The sequence below is a fragment of the Zosterops lateralis genome (assembly GCF_965231275.1).
Source record: "Zosterops lateralis genome assembly, chromosome: W".
In the NCBI taxonomy this organism is placed as follows: Eukaryota; Metazoa; Chordata; class Aves; order Passeriformes; family Zosteropidae; genus Zosterops; species Zosterops lateralis.
The window spans coordinates 30,065,730-30,083,653 of record NC_139801.1 but is presented as its reverse complement, the minus strand read 5'-3'; the positions used below and the strand labels follow the sequence as shown (position 1 = coordinate 30,083,653).

Genomic DNA, 17,924 nt, shown 5'->3' with positions numbered 1-17,924 from the left:
CTGCAGCACCCATATCCTACACTTGGAACAGAGGTTGAGCATCTCCAAAACAAACTATGAGCTGGTCTCTGCAGCTCCTCTCTGCAAAAGTCTTTGCACATGTCTTTCATGATCTACCTGGTCCTTCCTCATCAGTACAAGACAAGGACTGACTCCCTTCTTGGTTCCATGTGCCACAACCCATTGACACTTCACATTTCATGAGTATTCCCACACATAACCACTTCTTTAAGACTGATGTTTTTGGTGTAGACCATGTGTCGTGGTTTGGAAAGCAAAACGAGTGAGAGACTCCAAGTCAGAAATATAATTTAATAAGAAGAAAGGTAAAAAGGTAAAAATAAAATAAAATAAATGCAATAACACAAAGGACCACTGACAGAGTCAGAATACAACCTGAGCAGGGTGGTGGAAGCAGTCCAGATGAGGTGGTCTTCCTGAAGCAGTGATCCTGTAGAAAAAGGTCTGGTAGCTCTGGTCCTCTGGAAATCCAGTAGGTAAGGGCTGCTTGCACTGTCCCACATACCAGCTTATATCCAGGTGAGAATGCTTGGCTCCTCCCCCTGGGCAGAGCATCTCACAATGGGATGATGAGTTGTGAAGTGGGTCCTTGATGACCCATTACACAGAGATAACCCCTGGAGGGAGTTACCCGTGAGTCATGGGCAAGGTGTTGATGGGCAGAAGACAGCCCAACACTAAAGCACTGCCCCACTTGGTTTTAACAGTTCATGAAGATGGTGATAGAATAAATACTTTGTGTACATCCTACACTACAACCCAGGACACCATGTTTGTCCCATCCCTCTTGAAGTGCAGGTGAGGCTTGTCCTTGAAGAAGAAGACAATGTTGGTAGGGATGTTGTCTGGAGTGACATTCCCTTCTTTGAGGAATGTGATTTTGGTTCCCTCCTTCTAACCTTGTTTGATGTCAATGTTTAGGATCTTGTCCTCAGTCCACATGGTCCGGCCATCAGCATTGAGCTTTCTGTGAGTAATCTTCATCCTCTTGGTGGATCCATGGTAGATCTCTTCCAGGGACACCTTGAGCTCGTGGGTGACAGGTGTGTCTTGGACCTTTCTCAGCATGTGCAGGGACTCCTGGTGCCGCTGGTGAACCCCATTAATTCCAATGTAACCAAACTGGATGAAAGCACTGAAAGGGTTGCCGTCGTCATCCATATCCATGTCTTCCTGGTCAAAGTCATTGAACACTCATGAGCAGCTGCTGGCAAAGAAGATATCAAAGGGGTTGGAGCCTCCAAGGAAGGATATGGAGGTGGCATGGAGGTCTCCATGGAAGGTGTAGTGGAAGATGTCCCCTGAGCCTGATGCCTTGAGAGGCTACCTAGAACAGAGGCTAGACAGTGTTAAAGGAATAAAGTAGGTATTTATTAAAAAGGCCCTCAAAGGATACACCTTGGGCAGTACAAGACCCTGGCCAACGCTACACCCAAGATGGATGACGGGTCACACATTTTCATACTTTTATAAGGTTTTGTCCATTTACATACTGGGCTTAATTGTCCAATTACAGCTTCAGGTTATGAAGTTCTATCCTCCCAGATTGCTTTCCTCAATTTGCTGTTGTTTATACTTTTTGGGGCCTGAAGCTGTAATGCTGTCCTTGATTCTCGGGCTGGAAAAGGATTGTTTTGTCTAACTAAACTGTGAAAAGAACTTGCAAACACTTTATATGAAGTTCAGAGTTATATACTAATGCAGTACAGAATCTGGAAAATATGAAAGCTAAAACTTAAGGCATCAAGCCACCTGGAGAGCCACCTCCAGTTTTGAGACCTGGAAGAGAAGTGGAAAGATGAGACATTAACACTCCCTGCAGGCAGATGCTATGCTGGGACTGCACTTTCCACACAGGAGCATGGTCTGTGCTGGCTCCAGGTAGCCCTTCCAGCTGCTCCTGGAGGTGCAGGCCACCCCCTCCAGCCCAGACATCTGTGGAGACCATTGTTCAGGAAGGCACCATCCCAACCCATGACACACAGTCCTGCCCCTACACCCAGCAAACTCAAAAGCTGTTCAGAATTTGTCCCCACTACCCTGACTGAGCATTTGCTTTCTTCTCTCCACCTAATTCATGGCCTTTTGATTTACATTTCCTGATCAGCCCATTTCCATTTTTCCCCATGGGCAGGCTCCCTTCTGCTTAAATAGCACTGTCCTTTGGGCTGCACTGATGTCTGCACTCCAGAAACATCACGTCCAGTGAGCGACCATGACTCTTGGTGGCAAAGCAGGTCAAGGTCAGCAGACCTCCAGGACAGCACATAGTAGGAGGGATACAGCTCTCTGTTTACAGACTATAAAATGTCAGGTAAGTTCAAGGTTTGGCTCTTTTGGCAATCATTCCCACAGGAAACTCCCCTTCCAGATGCTGGGCAGGGCCTTATGCAACTGCACACACACACACTCACCTCCTGAAGTCCCACGCAGCCAAAGCACATTACAAACCAAAGAGGTCATATACTCTGCAAGGCTATTTTTGACCAGTAAGGCCTGGGAAGGGTTAAGCCAAGCCTAGCTCAAGGACATTTTTCAGGGCATGCGGGTGACAGTGAAGGGCTATTACTGACAGGCTGTCCATTGGGCCACCTTCCCCACAACTGGAGAAGGGAGGGGGACAAGCACAAAGCATAGAGTGGGCAAGTTTGGGGATCAGTGATGAAGTTTCTATCCTGGGGTGAGGGATCTTTCACTTCACCTCGCCCCCCCAGCATGTGGGACCCAAAAGCCCCTTGAAATGCCAATGTCCAGGACATACTGCTCAAAAAGCAAACAAACAAAACAAGGCATCTGATGGAAAACAAAAGGTGTGTGGGGCCACCAACCATGTTTTCACCCATTTCTGCCCCAGCTTTTTGTGTGTGACCAGTGGTGGCTCCCCAAAACACCAATGGAGTTTGGTTTTACTGGTATTCCCCATACTGCTACAAGGAAGGGGCTGGTCTTCCCTCCCTCCTTAACTTGAAATTATTTTAGCTGCCTTTGGCCATGGAGATTTTACCAAATCCCCAGTGAGTCTCTGTCCCTAACAGACTGTACAACCAGGAGGTTCCACCTTTAATCTGGTGATGCCAGCCCAAGCAGGATCTGATTTCAGTGGTAACTTCAGGGAAAGGCTGGTTTCCCACTTGAGACAATCTCTTCTCATTTTACACTACAGCAAATCAAGTGACTCGGATGCATCCATCATAGCCCTGACATAATAGTTCAAGAATTAACCCACTGAAAGGAGTTGATCAATAGTTAACTCATGTAAGCATGAGTTAACTTTTAAGAGCCAGCAAATATTAATCACAAGCCTAACAAGCAGGATGCGCCTTAGCCTTGTCAGGATAAGAGAAACAGAATGCACCTTGTCAAGATAAGAGGAACAAAACCTATTGTCAGCAGAAAATGCTGAACCAGCCAATGAAGGACTGCACATGCTTCAGAAAGAAAGGTGAAAAGGGCAGAGTGAAGAAGACTGCCAGCCTTCATTGGAATGACACCTAAGGAAGACTCAGAGCCTTCCTCAGTGTGACCACCAGATTACACTGCGCTTGCATGTCATGTATGCTAATGATATGAATGACTTCTGAGAAGTAATTTGTATAACCACTCCTATCCTAAGGAATGTAATGAATATGCATGAAATCTAACCATATATTGTGCTGTGTAAAAGTGCTGTATGTGCATGTCAGGAGGAGCGATCTCCCATGTACCTAGTGCCGAATAAAGCAAATACCCACCTCACTGAATCAGTCTCTGAGATGACTCTTGGCTCAGCATTGGAGTGAATCACCACCACTAGTTAAATTCTGCTAGTAGCTTGTTAGAGGATGCACCTTCCTGCTGGCCCCATAAAAAGGGCTGCATCTTCCACCCAGCATCCTGATCCTGCTAGACTTCCTGATTTTTTAAGCACCCAAGCCCTGGGCTGATATATGCAGATGATATTTGCACTCTTCCATTTTCGACTAATAAGGCCACCTGTGGTGGAGTGGATCTCCTCCCCTGTGCCAACCCCCCGACAACAACAGCCACTTGGTTTCAAAACAAGGACCTATTACTTAAATTGGGAAAAGCTTTGAGTCCTGTAGGTCAGCCTATACTGGGGAGGACAGTGGGACTAGTGTCCAAATTTGGGGGGAAATGCAGGTGAAAGCAATACTGGGAAATTTAGGTTGCTATTGAATTACCTCAGATATGACCCAGGAGATGAGCTCCATCCACTTCCATTGTCTCAGCTGGCTGCCAGGCTCTGGGGCAGAGGGCAGGGAGACTCCAGCCATCCTGGGAAGCAGGGTGGCAGGTTGGAAAAATGGAGCAGCCTGGGGAGGAGAGGGTTGAGAGGTGATTTCTGGCATCAGCAGAACCTTTGCTCTCCCTGATTCTGCAGCTATCTGCCCCATTTCAGAGGAAGACATGTGGGAATGGACCAAAACACTGTATAAAAGAGTCTGTCTTTCAATAAATATTTGCTATAATGCCCTCTGAAGCAGCCGGAGTTCACGTATTGTTATTGAGTTGTCCTGAATCATAACAATAGACATGAATCATGAGGACAACAACAGCTATGCTGAGGGTGAGACAACACTCCCTCAGCTATAAAAGCTTATTTGGATCAAGCACCCCTTACCTTCCTCCCCATACCAGTCATAAATGGCTCATTTCTTGGAGTCATTTAGGACATCGCAAGCCTTGAACTTCTCAGCATTGGGGTCTATTTTTATCAGGGTGATATTTCAAGGCCATTTTCTGGTAGGCTTTCTTGATTTCATCCTCATTGGCACCACACTGGTTTCCCATGATGGCAATGCTGTCGGGAGCCAAGTACTTATTCCTGAAAGCAGAAAGACAGCTCTTCATAAGGTGAATATCATTCAGGGATCAGACTGGCACACGCTTGTTGCAGAGCTGCCACTCACTGTGTTCCACCAGCCAACAGTAGCAGAGCCAGCTTAAGTCCACACTTCCCAACAGAGGTCAGTGACCCAGTGACAGGACATTTCCCACAGTCCTCCTTCCCACTGCTTCTTGCTCTTTGGTTTTCTAATGACAAACTAATCCCAAACCTCTCCTGACATGTCCTGCCTCATGCAGAGAAACTCAAAACTTGCTCCTGGCTCTTTGTCTTCTCCAGGCATTGCCCCAGCAGATCCACTGCTCTCTGCTAAGTCATTGTGCTCATGTCCTGCCCCCTTATATGGTCCAGGTTTTATCCTCTCACCCCATCCTTACTCCAAACACTCCTGGGCAGCCCCAGACAGTCAAGCCCCTCCAGCAAACAGGTTTCTTCATCATGTGAGAGCCTTGGGCCCTTTCCTTCATGATCATACAAGTTACCAGATGTTCCCTCTTCTTACTCTCAATGGAGGTTACAGATGAACCCCTCCCCCAACCACGGCAGCTTAGATGAGAGTGGCTGGGTACCCCTGGGGGTGCACATCTGCAGTGCTGCACTGAGTCCCTGGTATCCATCCCAAGCATCCAAGACTTGCCTTGAGTCATGCCTTCATCAGTTATCCCTCTACAGCTGGTTAGCTGCAACAGGGGCTTGGAAATTGGCCCTCTCAATCCAAACCCCCAAGTTCTGCTCTTTTTTTTTACCCCAGCTGCAGAGTGGGTACTTTGCTGTAGCCAGGAAGGAGAGCTAAGGCATCCAACACAGAAGGACTGATGGACACAGGGACCTCTGAAGGACACAACAAGGAAAGATGAGGGCACCCATGAACATGCAAGGCAGACTGGGAGGGCAGGAGGAGGCACATAAGAAAGAAAAGGTACCATCCAGGAGTCAGTATAAAGTATGGGCCACTTTTCTCTCAGCAGTCTCTAGGGCTAGTTGAATGACTTTCACCTCTGCAAATTGGCTTGATTTTCCTTCCCCTTCAGCAGCCTCAATGACTTGTCATGTGGGACTTCACACAGAAGCTTTCCACCTCCAGTGGTTTCATATCAATTGGCAGGATCCATCAGTAAATAAAGCATAGCTTCTTTCATTTTCTGGTAACTCGTTATATGGTGGTGCTTCTTGGACACAAGTCACCTTCTCAGGCAGTGCTCCAAAATCTCTGGCTTCTGGCCAATCCAAAATCTCTTCTAGGATTCTTGGGAAATTGGGTTTTCCCATTTGGGCTTGTGTAATTAATGCTACCCACTTGCTCCATGTAGCACTGGTTGCATGATGTGTTGAGGGAATGTTTCCTTTGAACATCCAGTGTAGGATGGGCAATCGTGGTGCCAAGAGGGGACATGCTTCTGTCCCAACAACTTCTGAGGGGGCTCAAACACCCTCATAAGCTGCTACTATCTCTTTTTCAGTTGGAGTATAATGGGCTTCTTATCCTCAATAACTCGGGCTCCAAAACCCTAATGGTCAACCTCAGGTTTCTCCTGCGGTCCTTTGCCGGAGGGTCCAGGTGAGGCCCTGCTCCCCAGTGTTAGCGTAGGAAAGAACACACAATCACGGAATGATTGGGTGTGGTGCTTTATTGAGAGCTCTGGAAGCCGGGGGTCCCCCCAGACCCAGATCTCGGCTTCATCGGACATTCAAAATGGATACAGTTTTATACCTTTCTTGTTACATAAGGATTCATGTTAATCATTAAAACCCATTGTTCCATTGATTCTACCCTAAGTAACAATGGTCTTTGTGATTCTTGCTTATGATTCTGGTTTGAGAAAATAATCATACTTAGTTACCAAAATAATATCACAATCGACAATACTATCATTTATCGTACTGATGATTGTACAGGTACAGATCCTCCTGACCTAACTTTATTCTTAAGGCCTATGTGCTCTTTCAAGAATCACCAGCATCCCTCCCCTTTCTCCCCCACCACCTAAGCAAAGTTATACTTGATTTGGTTAAAACAATAGCATGGAATAACATCCTGGTTACAGTGGAGTCGATGTCCTGTTCTCGGGCCCTGCTACTTCAGAAATCATTTTAACCCTATGCTATCACCAGCTGCAGTGTACAGTATATTTTGCACAGCTGGTCCTGTCTGAACAGGCCCAAGATCTACTGCGCAAGCTATTTCCTGTTTGATCTGCTCAAAGGCCTGTTGTTGCTCAGGGCCCCACTCAAGTGGTTCTTCTTCCAGGTCACTAAATAAATGGACAAGGCAAGTTTCAGGCCCATACCACTGATTAGTAAGGGAGGAAGAAGAAGAGGAAGAAGAAGAAGAGGAAGTAAAAGTAGGAAAGGAGGAGTTAGATCAAGAGGCAGGCCCTTCAACAAAGAAATCGAAGGGAGTGAGGCAAGTCAAACAGGAAACCAAAGTTACTTGGTCCCTGACCTCATCAGAACTTTGAGACTTGTGAAAAGATTATAGCCGCCAGCCAGCAAGCAGCTCCTGGATGGTGGCTAATGCCCTATGGGGATAGCTGCAGCAGTTGAAGGGCCTTCAGGTACATTTCAGGCAAAGTCCCCCCCAGGGGCTACACCCAAAAATGGACAACGGGTCATGAGTTTTCACACCTTTATAAGTTTGGTCCATTTGCATATTGGGGATTAATCTTTCAATTACAGCTTCAGGTAATGAAGTAATTTACCCCAAGTTTGCTCCTTGTCATAGCTAATCTATTAGCTAGACAAGATAAATCTGGTCATAACAAATCCAATTCGGCTGGCCTGACTCTCTCTGGAGGCAGGTCCCTGAGTGAACAATAGAACTCATGCAGAGACCTCAGCCAGTCAGTGAGTCCAGAAAGCAGACATATCACTAGTCAAGGAGCTGGGCAGGGCTAGGACTCGGACCAATCAGTGTCTAGAACCAGGAGTTTTGAACTTCCTATATAAGGGAGTTCCGGACAATAAAACAAGGCTGTTTGTCTCATGATCAAGAGGTCGGTCTGTCTGTGATTTCTGTCTCCCTACATACGACCATTCACATTACAGCACCTCCCCAACTCACTTTTGTTTACATCTCTTGGGGCCTGAGACAGTAAGGTGTCCTTGATTCCCAGGCCTAGAGAGAAATTGTTTTGTCTGACCAAAATGTGAAGACAGTATCTAGCACTGTATTTGGAGTTTAGAGCTATACACTAAAGAATTACAGAATTACAAATATATATTTTAAAAAAGAGCTAAAATCCTTAGGCATCACCTGGGGCCATAAAGAGCATCTGACAACATCTCCCACAACAGCTCCTGAATGCCAACACATTTTTATTCCACCTTCTCAGCAGGAACCCACCAGCTCCTGTATGCAGAGCTGACATCACCACCCAGCCCACATAGGTGCTCACGCATGTTCTACCCTCTGCCCACCTCTGCCTCTCCATCTGCCCTCCCTATTAGTCTGGGGGCTTTAGGAGACCCCAGGGAAAGCAATAGGGGAGGATGTCTGAGAGGTAACCTGCCTATCCCTCTGTCAAAGTTTATCCCAGAATCTCCCTACCCTGCAGCAGCTTCCAGTGTGCTACAGGGGCTCCTCAGGACCAGGATTTGGTCCCTCTGAGGCAGCACTGAAGGCAACCCCATTGCACTCCAGCTCAAGAGACACAGAGGTCACAAACCTTCAATTTTTCCCCCCTGGGGATCACAGCAATTGGCTCCAACTCTGCACAGCCCAATTTAATGGCACCACCAAGACCACCCTGTGCATCCAAAATGCCATGGCACCTATAAAATTATGTCTTGCCCCAGCAGAACACTGTTGCCCCCCTCAAGATCTCTGGTCTTGACCGTTTGTCCTGGGGTGATCCATAATGTAATCCATATCTATCTGTGCCCAAAAATTGTTACTGTTTCCTTAAGACCCTGCAGCCAGGAACCTTGTGGGGGGGCTGCTATCACGGGCACTTTTAAAGTCTACTGAAGCAGGCCGCTCATTCTCTTTAGCCACATGGTTTTTGCTTTGCTGGCTGCTTGGTCTTTGCTTAGGCAGAAACTTTTCCCTTTTTTTTTTTTTTTTTTTTTTTTTTTGTCTTGAAGAGGCCACAGTTAGTGGTTTTGAGCTGCCTTAGGGTGAATTTTGCAGGTGCCTGTCTGTAGTTGGGGGCATTACATGGACAGTAGCAGAGCAGCTGCACTTCAGTCTGAGTCTCTGGTGGCTGTAAGAGCCTGAATGAGAGATACAGGACTCCAGATGCCTCTTTAAAAGTGCTGTTTATTTCATTGATTGAAGTCACAGCAGTCATGGGTCGTGGGTAACAGAGCCAAACCTATAGCTGTCAGCATCAGCTTATAGGAAAAACCTGAAGCCATGTTAGTTTTGGTTACAATGCATTATATAGGTTTTTTTGCTGAGCATCTTAATACATTAAAAAAAATCAGCATCTGTAGTAAAGCATCTCCTACACCCCCAGCAGGTGTTTCCAAATAGGGAAAGAGTTTCAGCTTGCCTTTACACGTGTTAGGAAGTTTACCTAGATTCTTCCATACCCTCCTGACAAGGATTGGCTCAGAGCCAGCACAGGGCCATGGATTGGACTCTGAGAATGTAACTGAAAGACTGTTGCTACTCTCATTGGGCCAAGGGCCAAAAAGCTCACCTAAGCTGTTAAGTACTAAAGAGAGAGAACAAGGAAACTCCAGGCTTTTTAAGGAGGTGTAGCAAGCAAGAGAATTGTCTCTGTGCTGTGCTCGGCTTTGTTTTTGTTTTTTGTATTATTTTCCTTCTTTATTAAAACCTTTTTGATTTTTCAAGACGCACTCAATCATGCTGTCTTGCTAATTAATATTAGCCCTGTTTCTGCCAGGCTGGCCCTCAGAAGTGTGGGTAAAACCCATAAGTATCATACACAATACTTTTACCATTACTTCTAGCCTATCATAACTACTATCATTACCATATTATGATACAGTTTAAGCTTAAAGTTGTTTTTCAGTTTTCTTGCAGTGGAAAATTCTTAGACCTTTTTTCTACCTGGTAAAAACATGTTTTTTGTTTGCCTATAGTATCTTTTGCTTTTCTTGAGACCTCTTTCTGTTTTCTAAAAACATCTTTGTTTGTGGTCAACATATCCTTTGCTCTAGCCATAAAACCTCTTTCTAACTCGACTTTACCTTTTCTTTCTTAGTTGTCCAGTAACAACTGGCTCAGCGATTCTAGCTTTAGACATCCTTTATTCTTCTATATCAAAACTTGCTTTCATTTCTATTTCACTTACAGGTTCCACATTCAGAGAGCCTTCTGCTAAACATTCATATCTGTAAAACTTTCCTGTAAACTTTCATCTTTTCCAACAGGTGGCTCAGCAGCAGTGCCTGGCCAAAGAGAGAAAACATCAAGTGGCCCCAGCCCAGCTGCTTCACCTTACCATGCCTGCTCTGCTGTGCCTTGTGTGAGGAAGGTGCTGACCTTGGCTCTTAGTCTACCGCTGGAACTTCTCCATAACCTCCTGCCTTCCCAGGAGAAATCCGACACCATCCTGTCCATGCCTTTTCCTTGTTCCTAAAATTGAGAGCCAGATGCAGTTAAGGGATGAAGGGTTTTTACCTTGGCATTTAAAAAGGATCCTTATAGTGCAACACTTTGGCATGGTGGAATACGCCAAAATGCACACATGTGATAGAGCATGTATACAATTTTATAGACCTTGCAAATTAGCATATCTAACAAAGATGCCCCAATGAGAGGCTTGAATGAATAGCATTATATCCCTCCATCCCAAAGAATTCCCCCTGGATGGGCCTAATCCTAGTTTACAGTATGTATTCTAGAGAGGACCTTGGTTTCTCAAGGTAGTATAGGGCTTTCTGGCCTCCAGCTGTGAGGCCTCTAGGATGTTTGGTCTTCTGGACTAAGAGAACACCAGGACTATGCTAAGTTATCAGACTTAAGGAATTGCAACTATACATGCTAAGAGCACTGAGGATACATAAAAGGTATATAAAAGGGATATAAAAGAAAAGGCAAAAAATCATCATGGCATCATTGTCCCTTTGTCTTTCAAGCCATGAGTCTGCTCCTGCTGCACGCCATTTTGGAAAGGGTATTCCAGCATTTTATGTCTCTCTTTGTTCCCATGGGGTTTGTGAGATTTGGCAATTTTGTATTTAGCAGTTATTTACTGTTATTTTTTGCCTGTTGACATTCTGTTTGTTAGTAAACGTTGAGCTGATAGGGTCTTCATAAAAGACTAAGTTGTCAGGGTTGTCAGGGACATGGGGAGAGAGGGCGTATACATGTGCCCCTTGCATGGGGCAGTTGGGAATGGGGAAAGCTTGTTGCTGGGGAGGCATGGCATGACAACACCTCCTATCAAGTTGCAAGAAAGTCTCCACCAATGGACAGCAAAGACTAGTTGACTGGCAGACTTTGGGAGGGGCCAGAGTTGACTGATGCAACACCAGAGGTATAAAATGCAAAGCAGCCATTTTGTGGACAAGCCACTGGCAGTTGGCCATGCTCCCAGCACTGCCTTTTTTCCTAATTCAGTCCTTCGTTGTGTTTGTTGAGGTTTAATAAACCTTTAAAATTTTAAAGTGAGCGGTCATTTCTCACAACTGGGAGCTTGTCTGGGAGGAAAATCTCGTCTCAGTGGCCCTAGGAGATTTCGGAGGAGCGGCACGCCCTACCAATTTTGGAGGCTCAATCAGCTTCTCCTGGGGTCATCGGTGATTTGCAGGTCGACACCTCGGGGACAACAAAAGAACAAATAAGGAAAAAGAAGAGGGGGGAGAAGCCCCCCTGAAAACCTGTAGATGGAAAGATCTGAAGGATTGTGAGTATTGTGCATGGGGGAGATGGAGTCCAGGAGTGTGCTTGGAGTGTGAGTGAGACTTGAGAGAATTGGTTTGAAAGGGCATCATCCTCATGATTAGTTTGGCTAGATTGCCTGTAATCCGAGTGCAGGAACCTCAGCTCCGGTCAGTACTGCATAGGATCTGTACTGGAGTCCATCGGAGCTTAAGGACATTGGATGGTTGGTCGGATTTAGGGGTACTCAAAAGCACCTGGGAGAGCCAGGTTGAGAGTTACAAGATTAAGGGTGTGTTAGATTGGCAGCGAGACACAAAGTGAAAGAGCAGCGGGGAGAGGCTGCTGGCAGCCACTCATAAACGCCAGGCGCAGTAAAACCCGGCTCCATCAGCCTGGCTGTGCAGGGCTGCTGGTGGCAACTCGGAAGCGCCAAGCGTGGTAATATCCAACGGGGCTGGCCCAGCCGTGCGGGGGTCTCTGGGTCGCAGACTGCAGGCAGGAGTGAATCCCTGTGGGCCTGCACTCATAAAGGACTGGGTGGCACAAGGGAAGGCACAGGTCTCTCCCATCTCTGTTGCCGCCCACGCATTCTAGTCCCTTGTGTGCACATGCAGCACGCAGGGTCAGTTGCAGATCCACCACAGTCCCAAGCAGGTGGGTCGAGAGAAAGAGAGGGTGAGAGGGAGGCGAGGCACAGGCCTCGCCCCCGGGTTCCCCCTGTGTGGGAGGCTGTCTGTGAGCTCCCCGCTCCTGGAGTGAATTGCTGCGGCGGAGCTCACCCTTGCTGGGGCGGGGGCGGTGCGGTGGTGGCGGCTGGGGAGAGCAAGAGATGGCGTTGAAAATGCTGCTGTGGGCCAAGAGAGAGGGAGCCAGCACCACCAATGGGCAATAATGCCAGAGCAGTCATAACTCTGTTGAGGCTCGTTCAGCCTCGCTCACTAGCCCCATTGTGGCGGGGACAGTGAGTCACTTAATTGATACAATTCTGCGTTTAGCCAGCATATTATGAGATCCCTTTGCTTTTTCTACTAAACCTGCAACATAAAAAGAATTTGTTAAAAGGAAACATGAACTTAGAAAAAACGTGCAGAACAGCTGTTAGCTTCATTTTGAGATATGGCTTTTCTACTTTCTTAAAATTTGATTTTTATTCTTTGGTGTTTGGATTTTACTGTATGATTACAGGGTTCTGAGATTTTCTTGAGGTATCTGTAAAAGAAAGGCAATTGTTTTTAGGGGTGTATGACTTTTTAAATTAATTTTAAAGATGAATTTAATAACTTAAGTTTTAGGGTAATGAATAGAGAATTTTTTCACAAAATTTGTGAGGGCAATTTGTAAAACTTTTGAGTTTTGAAGTAACTATTTCAAATAAATATATGTGGCAGGCAAAATATTTTTGTAAAATCTTTTCCTGAAAAGGAAAAAAAAATCATGAATTAGCTTTTATAATTACTTTTGATATAGATTTTTTTGGCAAGTTGTGATATTTTTACCTAATTGACAAAATAAAAAAACTCATTTCAAAATCATTAGATGGTTCTTTTCTTGAGATTTCACTTAAAAATCAGCTTATAAAATTATGGATTTTCTCATAAAGCTGTAAATAAAAAAGGATAGGTTAGAGTTTGAAGTATTTTAAAGGGGTCTTGAGCTTTTTTGGTGATTTTAATGCTATGTCTTTACTGCAAATCTTGTATCAGGTACTGCTGAGATGGCATGGTTGGCTGTTGCTGCTTTGTAAAGTCTCTTCCTCTTTCCAAAGGTTCTCTGTCATTACCAAGGGTTTACTTCCTCTCCCCCCTTGCTGCTGCTTCGCCCTGCTCCGCCAGAGCCGGGGCTACTTGACTCTGCCCCGCCAGAGCCGGCACAGGTCTGGGGCAACGGCCCCAGCCGCGCCTCTTTTCTCTTACATCTCCAGCACAGGGGCTGGCAGTCGCTGCTGCCTTGCCCTGGGCTGGTCTCCATATCTCGCCAGGCACAGGAGGTTGGGGAGGGTGTTGCCATTTGATTCAATAAACTGTATTTAGATAGTAGTAAACCTTAATAGTTGACATTTAATTGACATTAGTAGTAGTCATGCTAAGGCTTGGTAGGCCGCATATAACCTGTAGATGAACTGTTATAGCAGATTTTGTAATGTAAGCAGTGTAGCTAAGAGATAATCACTTATCTAAGGAGTGTATCCATTTATCTAAGGAATGTACCTTTTGGCAGAAACTTAAATGTCAGAGAGATTATTGTACCAGGTAATGAAAATGAAGTAAGAATTTGTGATGATGAAGAAATCATGTAAAGAAACATATAAAAACCCTGTGATTTTTCTGTGAAAGGGGGCTCTGTCTTTGGACGCTAGTCCACAGGCTCCCGGGCCCTCAATAAAGCACCGCATAAACGACTTCGGTTGTTTGTGTCTTCTTCGGATCGGGCAACAGTTTTCTGGCGACCGCGGCAGGACTCCGAAGGTGGCTGGGGCGGTTCGCGTTCTGATCCACTCCACGCCGGCACCGAGTGATTCTTGGGGAGTCATCGGTTCGTGCCTGACCCCTGCGCCTGGCAGACGACTGCAAAAGGTAAGCCCGAGGTGCTTTATTTTCTGGTTCTGGTTTGGGTGCCTGCCCATAAGACGAGGCGGCGATCCTCGCAGGGTTGGGCTAAGATGTCTGGTTGGTCTGGTAAGCCTAGGCGCCGGCTGTCAGACGCGGCAAAAGCTGCGCAGGTCCGGCACTTGCCCCTCGCGGCGTCGAGAAGCGGCAAGTTGGATTGGTCTGGTATTTATCTGGTATTTATTTTTGTTGTGTGAGTGTGTGGTATAATTGATTCTGTTAAACTGTCAATATTGATTGTGGTTATCATTGTTTTGTACGTTGCTGCATATTGATTGTTGCGTTGTTGTACAGTTGTTAGTGAAACTGGTTCAAAATGCCATTCAAGGCACTTAAGTCTATGGTTCAGTTCAATAAGGGTATACCCAGAAATACTCCGCTAGGATGTTTATTGAGGAGGTGGAAAAGTGAAGGGTTTCTCCAGGAGATGAGTAAGGATAAGATGATTGATTATTGTAATCATTGGTGGCCAGAATATGAGCGAGAAGGGCCGTCATGGCCAGAAAATGGCACTGTGGATCATGATACCCTGAATTCATTAATGCAGTATTTAAAGGAAAATGAAAAATGGGATGAGGTACAGTATTTAGACTTGTTTTATTTACTGCGCCGTAAAAAGGAGTGGCAGACTGAATGTGGAATAATGGTATTGGAAATTCCAGAGTGCGGGGGTTGTAAAGAGAAATCTAAATGTGTTCAGTGCTTAGCCTTGACCTCTCGACCAGAAGAGGATTTGTCTTTAATGGTGTCACCCGGTGCGCCTCCTGCTTCACCCCCCCTGCTGTTTCACCCCCTCCTGCTGTCTCACCCCTCCCCTCTGTCTCACCTCGTTCCTCTTTGTATCCACCGTTACCAGAAAGCAGTACAGAGGAAGAGGAGGAGGAGGAAGAGGAGATGGCAAACATAACAGTGGCATCAGGGAATGCTAAAAAGGTTGTTATACGTCCTCCAACCCCCTCCCCTGTTTCTCCCCAAAATCGGCGAAATACTCCACTCGCGGCACGAACCAGACAGGGACTTAAGAATCATGGGGAACCCCAGCTTATTGCCCCTTTAAGGGAAGCTATGGGACCCCAAGGAGAGAAAGTGTTTGTGAAAGTGCCTTTCTCCCCAGGAGATTTGGTGATTTGGAAGCAGTCAGCAGGCAGTTACCGTGAGAATCCTGAAAGAGTGGCGCGGGTGGTCAAAATGATCATTAAAACCCAAAATCCAGATTGGAATGACATGCAGGTTTTGTTAGATACCTTAATGGATTCCACTGAAAAGGAGATGGTGTTGCGAGCAATGAAAGAGCGTGCTCGAGAAATGATTAGACTGCGTTTAGCTGGAGGGACTGTGAATGACTTGGTACCGAGTGATGATCTGGGATGGGATCCGAACAGGGGTGAAGGAATGGAATCTATCAGGGAATATCAGGAGTTGTTAGTAGAAGGAATCAGGACTGGAATGCCTAAAACACTAAATTGGTCAAAATTGTATTCAGTTAGACAAGATAAGAATGAATCACCTTCAGCATTTTTAGAGAGACTTAAGGAAACTGCTAGGCGCTTCACTGATTTGGAAATCGACAGTGAAGCAGGAAAATTGCAGCTTGCTTTAATCTTTTTAGGTCAGACACAGGAAGATATACGTAAGAAACTGCAGAAATTGGAGGGAAAAGATACTCGAGATTTAGATAAAATGTTAGAAGTGGCTTGGAAAGTTTATAACAATAGAGAAAAAGAAACTGCCAAGAAACAGCAGGCGAATATATTAGCTATAATGCAGCAAGCTGGTGATAGAGGAAGAGGCAGAGGTGGCTTTGGGCGTGGTCGTGGCTTTGGACGTGGTAGGGCAGGATTCCAGAATGTTGGATTTGGAAGAAGGGGGGTGGCCCCTCCCGGTCCCCAGCAAGGAGGGATTGCTCCCAATCAGTGCGCGTTCTGTGATCAGATAGGACACTGGAAAAATGAGTGTCCAGTGAAAGCTGGACTGGGAGGAGTACCGGGAGGAGTGCCAGTGAATAGCCCAGCAGGTTACCCCATGAATCCAGAAGGTGTCGCCCAAGCATTAGTTTTGGGAAACTATCAGAATCAGAGCTGACTAGAACAGGACTTGAAGGTTAGAATTGATATTGATGGGAAAGAACAAGAATTTACTGTGGATACGGGGGCAACGTATTCGGTTTTAAATAAAAGATTGGGACCTATTAGTAATACTACCATACAGGTAGTAGGGGCTACAGGACAATTGGAATAAAGACCCTTTTTACAACCATTAAATTTGAAATTTGGAGGGAAGGAATTAGACCATCAGTTCTTGTATATGCCTAATTGCCCCAAGCCACTACTGGGCAGAGATTTATTGTCATTATTGAATGTCAAAATTATATTCGAACATGGATGGGTAAAATTAGAAGTTCCGGGAGAAGAAATTGCTAAATTGTTTGTAATAAAGGAAATTGATCCCTCTCCTATTCCCATTGAAGTGGATCAAGCTGTAGTGCCTTGGGTTTGGGAGACTGGGAACCCTGGTAAATCAAAGGCTGCCCAGCCAGTGGTAGTAGAATTAAAAGAAGGGGCTCAGCCAGTCAGAATAAAACAATACCCAATTAAATTAGAGGCTAAGAAGGGTGTTGCTCCTTTGATAACTCAGTTTCTAGCACAAGGGATTTTGCAGGAATGTGAATCAGAATTTAACACTCCTATTTTTCCAGTTAAGAAACCAAATGGTAAGTATCGTTTAGTGCAAGATTTAAGGGCAATTAATAATATTGTTAAAGACATTCACCCAGTGGTTGCCAATCCGTATACTTTATTAACATCTGTGTCAGAAAAATTTAAATGGTTTTCTGTTATTGATTTAAAAGATGCTTTCTTCTGCATCCTTTTGGCATTGGAAAGTAGGAAATACTTTGCATTCGAATGGGAAAGTCCTGATACTGGAAGAAAAAGACAGCTCACCTGGTCTCGGTTGCCGCAAGGTTTCAAAAACAGTCCTACAATATTTGGAAATCAATTGGCAAAAGAATTAGAAGAGTGGAAGACTGCTGAGGTAAGAGAGTCACCTTTCTCTTATGTCATTCTCCAGTACGTGGATGATATCTTTCTAGGAACAGAGGAAAAAGGAATGTGTCTGAAATTGACTATTGCTTTGCTGAATATGCTAGGTCAGGCTGGCTACCGAGTGTCAAAAGAAAAAGCACAGTTAATAAAAGAAAGTGTAATATATTTGGGATGTGAAATCACCCAAGGCCAGAGACGGTTGGGAGTCAATCGAGTGGAAGCTATTTGTGCTATTCCCCTTCCCAGGAACCATCAGGAATTAAGGTCTTTTCTGGGAATGGTGGGATGGTGCAGGTTGTGGATTCTGAATTTTGGACTTCTAGCTAAACCATTATATGAAGCTTTGAAAGAACCGCAGCTGAACTGGGATCGACAAAGGAAAAAGGCCTTTGAAGACTTGAAACAGGCCTTGAAAGAAGCTCCGGCATTAGGCCTTCCAGATTTAAATAAAGACTTTCAGTTATATGTGAATGAGAGACAGAAATTAGCACTGGGAGTGCTAGCTCAGAGACTTGGTTCTTGGAAACGCCCGGTAGGGTATTTTTCAAAGCAACTAGATGCAGTAAGTGCTGGTTGGCCGTCATGCTTGCGGGCAGTTACGGCCACAGTGA

General features: G+C 45.5%; 1 pseudogene across 1 annotated transcript; it reads right to left on the bottom strand.

Annotated features, from left to right (window-relative positions):
• Positions 1-768: 768 nt before the first annotated feature.
• LOC310922244 (dnaJ homolog subfamily B member 5-like) lies at positions 769-5,238 on the bottom strand (annotated as a pseudogene). The gene is made up of 4 exons: positions 5,234-5,238; positions 4,643-4,846; positions 1,774-1,800; positions 769-1,328 (listed from the first exon to the last, which is right to left on the bottom strand). The product of its transcript is annotated as a dnaJ homolog subfamily B member 5-like (transcript).
• Positions 5,239-17,924: the final 12,686 nt, after the last annotated feature.